The following is a 7,490-nucleotide window of genomic DNA, read 5'->3' as shown; positions in this document are numbered from 1 at the left end:
CCCCCAATTATTACGAAGATTGTACTTAGTGCACAATCTAAGAAAATTTCATGAAAACGAATCCCAATCACTCGTAAATCGGGGTTCAAAGATGGGATTTTAAAGCACAAAAGCAAACAAGGTTTCATCTTGGAAATCAAGTTTAATACGTTCAAGTAACATCGAAGGAATGAGCAGAATTTGAAAAACTCTATTTCCTTAAGGCTTGGAAATTTTTCAGTTTCAAATTAGAGCGACGATCCGGTCTTTGATCGAGCCGTACCGTTCCTGATTTGTCTCGCGCCTTCAGATCCGCCTACATCCTTCGACAAGAAGCAAAATATAAAGCAATCGTTTCAACGGAGCTAAATTACTACAGGATAAACAACGAATAGGAAATTTGGATTTCGAAAGAAAAAAGAGAGGGGTGCAACACGAGGACTTCCCAGGGGGTCACCCATCCTAGTACTACTCTCGCCCAAGCATGCTTAACTTCGGAGTTCTGATGGGATCCGGTGCATTAGTGCTGGTATGATCGCACCCGCCATGTTCCTTTCGCTTTATTCTTTTAAACCATCCCGTCCTGCGAAGCTGTGTGGTTTTTCTAAACCGGCATTCCTTTTAAGCGTCAATTCAAGTATTTTCCTCTTACCCTTTTTTTTATTTGCTTTCATATTTTTTTTTGCTATTGATTTGCACCCAGTTTTTTTCCCTCATCGCGCAACTCTAAATTGCCATGAAATCAATCCATCACGCTTGCGCTGATACATTTGCGCCGACAAATTTGAGCGACGATCCGGGCTTTGATCGAGCCGTACCGTTCCTGATTTGTCTCGCGCCTTCAGATCCGCCTTCATGCTTCGACAAGAAGCAAAATATGAAGCAATCATTCCGACGGAGCTAAATTACTACAGGATAAAGAACGAATACGAAATTTGGATTTCGAAACAAAAAAAAGAGGGGTGCAACACGAGAACTTCCCAGGGGGTCACCCATTCTAGTACTACTCTCGCCCAAGCACGCTTAACTTCGGAGTTCTGATGGGATCCGGTGCATTAGTGCTGGTATGATCGCACCCGCCATGTTCCTTTCGCTTTATTCTTTTAAACTACCCCGTCCTGCGAAGCAGTGTGGCTTTTCTAGACCGGAATTCATTTTAAGCGTCAATTGAAGCATTTTCCTCTTATCCTTTTATTTATTTACTTTATTTTTTTTTTGTTATTGATTTGCACCCTGTTTTTTTCCATCATCCCGCAACTCTAAATTATCATAAAATCAATCCTTCACGCTTGCGGTGATACATTTGCGCCGACAAATTTGAGCGACGATCCGGGCTTTGATCGAGCCGTACCGTTCCTGATTTGTCTCGCGCCTTCAGATCCTCCTTCACGCTTCGACAAGAAGCAAAATATTAAGCAATCGTTCCGACGGAGCTAAATTACTACAGGATAAAGAACGAATAGGAAATTTGGATTTCGAAACAAAAAAGAGAGGTGTGCAACACGAGGACTTCCCAGGGGGTCACCAATCCTAGTACTACGCTCGCCCAAACACGCTTAATTTCGGAGTTCTGATGGGATCCGGTGCATTAGTGCTGGTATGATCGCTCCCGCCATATTCCTTTCGCTTTATTCTTTTAAACTACCCCGTCCTGCGAAGTAGTGTGGCTTTTCTAGACCGAAATTCATTTTAAGCGTCAATTGAAGCATTTTCCTCTTATCCTTTTATTTATTTACTTCATATTTTGTTTTGTTATTGATTTGCACCCTATTTTTTTCCATCATCCCGCAACTCTAAATTATCATAAAATCAATCCTTCACGCTTGCGGTGATACATTTGCGCCGACAAATTTGAGCGACGATCCGGGCTTTGATCGAGCCGTACCGTTCCTGATTTGTCTCGCGCCTTCAGATCCTCCTTCACGCTTCGACAAGAAGCAAAATATTAAGCAATCGTTCCGACGGAGCTAAATTACTACAGGATAAAGAACGAATAGGAAATTTGGATTTCGAAAGAAAAAAGAGAGGGGTGCAACACGAGGACTTCCCAGGGGGTCACCCATCCTAGTACTACTCTCGCCCAAGCATGCTTAACTTCGGAGTTCTGATGGGATCCGGTGCATTAGTGCTGGTATGATCGCACCCGCCATATTCCTTTCGCTTTATTCTTTTAAACTACCCCGTCCTGCGAAGCAGTGTGGCTTTTCTAGACCGAAATTCATTTTAAGCGTCAATTCAAGCATTTTCCTCATATCCTTTTATTTATTTGCTTTCATATTTTTTTTTGTTATTGATTTGCACCCTGTTTTTTTCCCTCATCGCGCAAGTCTAAATTGTCATGAAATCAATCCATCACGTTTGCGGTGCTATATTTGCGCCGACAACTTTGGGCGACGATCCGGGGTTTGATCGAACCGTACCGTTCCTGATTTGTCTCGCGCCTTCAGGCTCGCCTTCATGCTTCGACAAGAAGCAAAATATAAAGCAATCTTTCCGACGGAGCTAAATTACTACAGGATAAAGAACGAATAGGAAATTTGGATTTCGAAACAAAAAAAATAGGGGTGCAACACGAGAACTTCCCAGGTGGTCACCCATTCTAGTACTACTCTCGCCCAAGCACGCTTAACTTCGGAGTTCTGATGGGATCCGGTGCATTAGGGCTGGAATGATCGCACCCGCCATGTTCCTTTCGCTTTATTCTTTTAAACTACCCCGTCCTGCGAAGCAGTGCGTCTTTTCTAGACCGGAATTCATTTTAAGCGTTAATTGAAGCATTTTCCTCTTATCCTTTTATTTATTTACTTTATATTTTTTTTTGTTATTGATTTGCACCCTGTTTTTTTCCATCATCCCGCAACTCTAAATTATCATGAAATCAATCCTTCACGCTTGCGGTGATACATTTGCGCCGACAAATTTGAGCGACGATCCGGTCTTTGATCGAGCCGTACCGTTCCTGATTTGTCTCGCGCCTTCAGATCCGCCTACATCCTTCGACAAGAAGCAAAATATAAAGCAATCGTTTCAACGGAGCTAAATTACTACAGGATAAACAACGAATAGGAAATTTGGATTTCGAAAGAAAAAAGAGAGGGGTGCAACACGAGGACTTCCCAGGGGGTCACCCATCCTAGTACTACTCTCGCCCAAGCATGCTTAACTTCGGAGTTCTGATGGGATCCGGTGCATTAGTGCTGGTATGATCGCACCCGCCATGTTCCTTTCGCTTTATTCTTTTAAACCATCCCGTCCTGCGAAGCTGTGTGGTTTTTCTAAACCGGCATTCCTTTTAAGCGTCAATTCAAGTATTTTCCTCTTACCCTTTTTTTTATTTGCTTTCATATTTTTTTTTGCTATTGATTTGCACCCAGTTTTTTTCCCTCATCGCGCAACTCTAAATTGCCATGAAATCAATCCATCACGCTTGCGCTGATACATTTGCGCCGACAAATTTGAGCGACGATCCGGGCTTTGATCGAGCCGTACCGTTCCTGATTTGTCTCGCGCCTTCAGATCCGCCTTCATGCTTCGACAAGAAGCAAAATATGAAGCAATCATTCCGACGGAGCTAAATTACTACAGGATAAGGAACGAATACGAAATTTGGATTTCGAAACAAAAAAGAGAGGGGTGCAACACGAGGACTTCCCAGGGGGTCACCAATCCTAATACTACGCTCGCCCAAACACGCTTAATTTCGGAGTTCTGATGGGATCCGGTGCATTAGTGCTGGTATGATCGCTCCCGCCATATTCCTTTCGCTTTATTCTTTTAAACTACCCCGTCCTGCGAAGCAGTGTGGCTTTTCTAGACCGAAATTCATTTTAAGCGTCAATTGAAGCATTTTCCTCTTATACTTTTATTTATTTACTTTATATTTTTTTTTGTTATTGATTTGCACCCTGTTTTTTTCCATCATCCCGCAACTCTAAATTATCATTAAATCAATCCTTCACGCTTGCGGTGATACATTTGCGCCGACAAATTTGAGCGATGATCCGGGCTTTGATCGAGCCGTACCGTTCCTGAATTCTCTCGCGCCTTCAGATCCGCCTTCATGCTTCGAGAAAAGCAAAATATAAAGCAATCGTTCCGAAGGACCTAAATTACTACAGGATAAAGAACGAATAGAAAATTTGAATTTCGAAACAAAAAAGAGTGGTGTGCAACAAGAGGAATTCCCAGGGGGTCACCCGTCCTAATACTGCTCACGCCCAAGCACGCTTAACTTCGGAGTTCTGATGGGATCCGGTGCATTAGTGCTGGTATGATCGCACCCGCCATGTTCCTTTCGCTTTATTCTTTTAAACTACCCCGTCCTGCGAAGCAGTGTGGCTTTTCTAGACCGGAATTCATTTTAAGCGTCAATTGAAGCATTTTCCTCTTATCCTTTTATTTATTTACTTTATATTTTTTTTGTTATTGATTTGCACCCTGTTTTTTTCCATCATCCCGCAACTCTAAATTATCATAAAATCAATCCTTCACGCTTGCGGTGATACATTTGCGCCGACAAATTTGAGCGACGATCCGGGCTTTGATCGAGCCGTACCGTTCCTGATTTGTCTCGCGCCTTCAGATCCTCCTTCACGCTTCGACAAGAAGCAAAATATTAAGCAATCGTTCCGACGGAGCTAAATTACTACAGGATAAAGAACGAATAGGAAATTTGGATTTCGAAACAAAAAAAATAGGGGTGCAACACGAGAACTTCCCAGGTGGTCACCCATTCTAGTACTACTCTCGCCCAAGCACGCTTAACTTCGGAGTTCTGATGGGATCCGGTGCATTAGGGCTGGAATGATCGCACCCGCCATGTTCCTTTCGCTTTATTCTTTTAAACTACCCCGTCCTGCGAAGCAGTGCGTCTTTTCTAGACCGGAATTCATTTTAAGCGTTAATTGAAGCATTTTCCTCTTATCCTTTTATTTATTTACTTTATATTTTTTTTTGTTATTGATTTGCACCCTGTTTTTTTCCATCATCCCGCAACTCTAAATTATCATGAAATCAATCCTTCACGCTTGCGGTGATACATTTGCGCCGACAAATTTGAGCGACGATCCGGTCTTTGATCGAGCCGTACCGTTCCTGATTTGTCTCGCGCCTTCAGATCCGCCTACATCCTTCGACAAGAAGCAAAATATAAAGCAATCGTTTCAACGGAGCTAAATTACTACAGGATAAACAACGAATAGGAAATTTGGATTTCGAAAGAAAAAAGAGAGGGGTGCAACACGAGGACTTCCCAGGGGGTCACCCATCCTAGTACTACTCTCGCCCAAGCATGCTTAACTTCGGAGTTCTGATGGGATCCGGTGCATTAGTGCTGGTATGATCGCACCCGCCATGTTCCTTTCGCTTTATTCTTTTAAACCATCCCGTCCTGCGAAGCTGTGTGGTTTTTCTAAACCGGCATTCCTTTTAAGCGTCAATTCAAGTATTTTCCTCTTACCCTTTTTTTTATTTGCTTTCATATTTTTTTTTGCTATTGATTTGCACCCTGTTTTTTTCCCTCATCGCGCAACTCTAAATTGCCATGAAATCAATCCATCACGCTTGCGCTGATACATTTGCGCCGACAAATTTGAGCGACGATCCGGGCTTTGATCGAGCCGTACCGTTCCTGATTTGTCTCGCGCCTTCAGATCCGCCTTCATGCTTCGACAAGAAGCAAAATATGAAGCAATCATTCCGACGGAGCTAAATTACTACAGGATAAGGAACGAATACGAAATTTGGATTTCGAAACAAAAAAGAGAGGGGTGCAACACGAGGACTTCCCAGGGGGTCACCAATCCTAGTACTACGCTCGCCCAAACACGCTTAATTTCGGAGTTCTGATGGGATCCGGTGCATTAGTGCTGGTATGATCGCTCCCGCCATATTCCTTTCGCTTTATTCTTTTAAACTAACCCGTCCTGCGAAGCAGTGTGGCTTTTCTAGACCGGAATTCATTTTAAGCGTCAATTGAAGCATTTTCCTCTTATACTTTTATTTATTTACTTTATATTTTTTTTTGTTATTGATTTGCACCCTGTTTTTTTCCATCATCCCGCAACTCTAAATTATCATTAAATCAATCCTTCACGCTTGCGGTGATACATTTGCGCCGACAAATTTGAGCGATGATCCGGGCTTTGATCGAGCCGTACCGTTCCTGAATTCTCTCGCGCCTTCAGATCCGCCTTCATGCTTCGAGAAAAGCAAAATATAAAGCAATCGTTCCGAAGGACCTAAATTACTACAGGATAAAGAACGAATAGAAAATTTGAATTTCGAAACAAAAAAGAGTGGTGTGCAACAAGAATTCCCCAGGGGGTCACTCCGTCCTAATACTTGTCACAGCAAGGCCCACCCGCCCCTTTAACCTGTTTTCGGAGTTCTGATGGGATCCGGTGCATTAGTGCTGGTATGATCGCTCCCGCCATATTCCTTTCGCTTTATTCTTTTAAACTACCCCGTCCTGCGAAGCAGTGTGGCTTTTCTAGACCGGAATTCATTTTAAGCGTCAATTGAAGCATTTTCCTCTTATCCTTTTATTTATTTACTTCATATTTTGTTTTGTTATTGATTTGCACCCTATTTTTTTCCATCATCCCGCAACTCTAAATTATCATAAAATCAATCCTTCACGCTTGCGGTGATACATTTGCGCCGACAAATTTGAGCGACGATCCGGGCTTTGATCGAGCCGTACCGTTCCTGATTTGTCTCGCGCCTTCAGATCCTCCTTCACGCTTCGACAAGAAGCAAAATATTAAGCAATCGTTCCGACGGAGCTAAATTACTACAGGATAAAGAACGAATAGGAAATTTGGATTTCGAAAGAAAAAAGAGAGGGGTGCAACACGAGGACTTCCCAGGGGGTCACCCATCCTAGTACTACTCTCGCCCAAGCATGCTTAACTTCGGAGTTCTGATGGGATCCGGTGCATTAGTGCTGGTATGATCGCACCCGCCATATTCCTTTCGCTTTATTCTTTTAAACTACCCCGTCCTGCGAAGCAGTGTGGCTTTTCTAGACCGAAATTCATTTTAAGCGTCAATTCAAGCATTTTCCTCATATCCTTTTATTTATTTGCTTTCATATTTTTTTTTGTTATTGATTTGCACCCTGTTTTTTTCCCTCATCGCGCAAGTCTAAATTGTCATGAAATCAATCCATCACGTTTGCGGTGATATATTTGCGCCGACAAATTTGAGCGACGATCCGGGCTTTGATCGAGCCGTACCGTTCCTGATTTGTCTCGCGCCTTCAGATCCTCCTTCACGCTTCGACAAGAAGCAAAATATTAAGCAATCGTTCCGACGGAGCTAAATTACTACAGGATAAAGAACGAATAGGAAATTTGGATTTCGAAACAAAAAAGAGAGGGGTGCAACACGAGGACTTCCCAGGGGGTCACCAATCCTAGTACTACTCTCGCCCAACCACGCTTAATTTCGGAGTTCTGATGGGATCCGGTGCATTAGTGCTGGTATGATCGCTCCCGCCATATTCCTTT

General features: G+C 43.0%; 13 non-coding genes across 13 annotated transcripts; all 13 read right to left on the bottom strand.

Annotated features, from left to right (window-relative positions):
- Window positions 1-403: 403 nt before the first annotated feature.
- On the bottom strand, window positions 404-522 carry LOC113756737. The gene has a single exon (XR_003466055.1). It is a non-coding gene; the product is annotated as a 5S ribosomal RNA (ribosomal RNA).
- A 416-nt stretch (window positions 523-938) lies between these two features.
- On the bottom strand, window positions 939-1,057 carry LOC113756736. The gene has a single exon (XR_003466054.1). It is a non-coding gene; the product is annotated as a 5S ribosomal RNA (ribosomal RNA).
- Window positions 1,058-1,471: 414 nt separating this feature from the next.
- Window positions 1,472-1,590, bottom strand: LOC113756744. The gene has a single exon (XR_003466061.1). It is a non-coding gene; the product is annotated as a 5S ribosomal RNA (ribosomal RNA).
- A 415-nt stretch (window positions 1,591-2,005) lies between these two features.
- On the bottom strand, window positions 2,006-2,124 carry LOC113756749. The gene has a single exon (XR_003466066.1). It is a non-coding gene; the product is annotated as a 5S ribosomal RNA (ribosomal RNA).
- A 416-nt stretch (window positions 2,125-2,540) lies between these two features.
- Window positions 2,541-2,659, bottom strand: LOC113756739. Its single transcript, XR_003466057.1, has one exon. It is a non-coding gene; the product is annotated as a 5S ribosomal RNA (ribosomal RNA).
- Window positions 2,660-3,074: 415 nt separating this feature from the next.
- Window positions 3,075-3,193, bottom strand: LOC113756748. The gene has a single exon (XR_003466065.1). It is a non-coding gene; the product is annotated as a 5S ribosomal RNA (ribosomal RNA).
- Window positions 3,194-3,609: 416 nt separating this feature from the next.
- LOC113756745 lies at window positions 3,610-3,728 on the bottom strand. The gene has a single exon (XR_003466062.1). It is a non-coding gene; the product is annotated as a 5S ribosomal RNA (ribosomal RNA).
- Window positions 3,729-4,142: 414 nt separating this feature from the next.
- Window positions 4,143-4,261, bottom strand: LOC113756740. Its single transcript, XR_003466058.1, has one exon. It is a non-coding gene; the product is annotated as a 5S ribosomal RNA (ribosomal RNA).
- A 414-nt stretch (window positions 4,262-4,675) lies between these two features.
- LOC113756738 lies at window positions 4,676-4,794 on the bottom strand. Its single transcript, XR_003466056.1, has one exon. It is a non-coding gene; the product is annotated as a 5S ribosomal RNA (ribosomal RNA).
- Window positions 4,795-5,209: 415 nt separating this feature from the next.
- Window positions 5,210-5,328, bottom strand: LOC113756747. The gene has a single exon (XR_003466064.1). It is a non-coding gene; the product is annotated as a 5S ribosomal RNA (ribosomal RNA).
- Window positions 5,329-5,744: 416 nt separating this feature from the next.
- On the bottom strand, window positions 5,745-5,863 carry LOC113756741. Its single transcript, XR_003466059.1, has one exon. It is a non-coding gene; the product is annotated as a 5S ribosomal RNA (ribosomal RNA).
- A 960-nt stretch (window positions 5,864-6,823) lies between these two features.
- LOC113756746 lies at window positions 6,824-6,942 on the bottom strand. Its single transcript, XR_003466063.1, has one exon. It is a non-coding gene; the product is annotated as a 5S ribosomal RNA (ribosomal RNA).
- Window positions 6,943-7,358: 416 nt separating this feature from the next.
- On the bottom strand, window positions 7,359-7,477 carry LOC113756743. Its single transcript, XR_003466060.1, has one exon. It is a non-coding gene; the product is annotated as a 5S ribosomal RNA (ribosomal RNA).
- Window positions 7,478-7,490: the final 13 nt, after the last annotated feature.

Source organism: Coffea eugenioides, unplaced genomic scaffold (genome assembly GCF_003713205.1).
Source record: "Coffea eugenioides isolate CCC68of unplaced genomic scaffold, Ceug_1.0 ScVebR1_2467;HRSCAF=3497, whole genome shotgun sequence".
NCBI classification, from domain to species: domain Eukaryota; kingdom Viridiplantae; phylum Streptophyta; class Magnoliopsida; order Gentianales; family Rubiaceae; genus Coffea; species Coffea eugenioides.
Note: the sequence above shows the minus strand (reverse complement) of the source record. Positions and strands in the feature narration are given on the sequence as shown.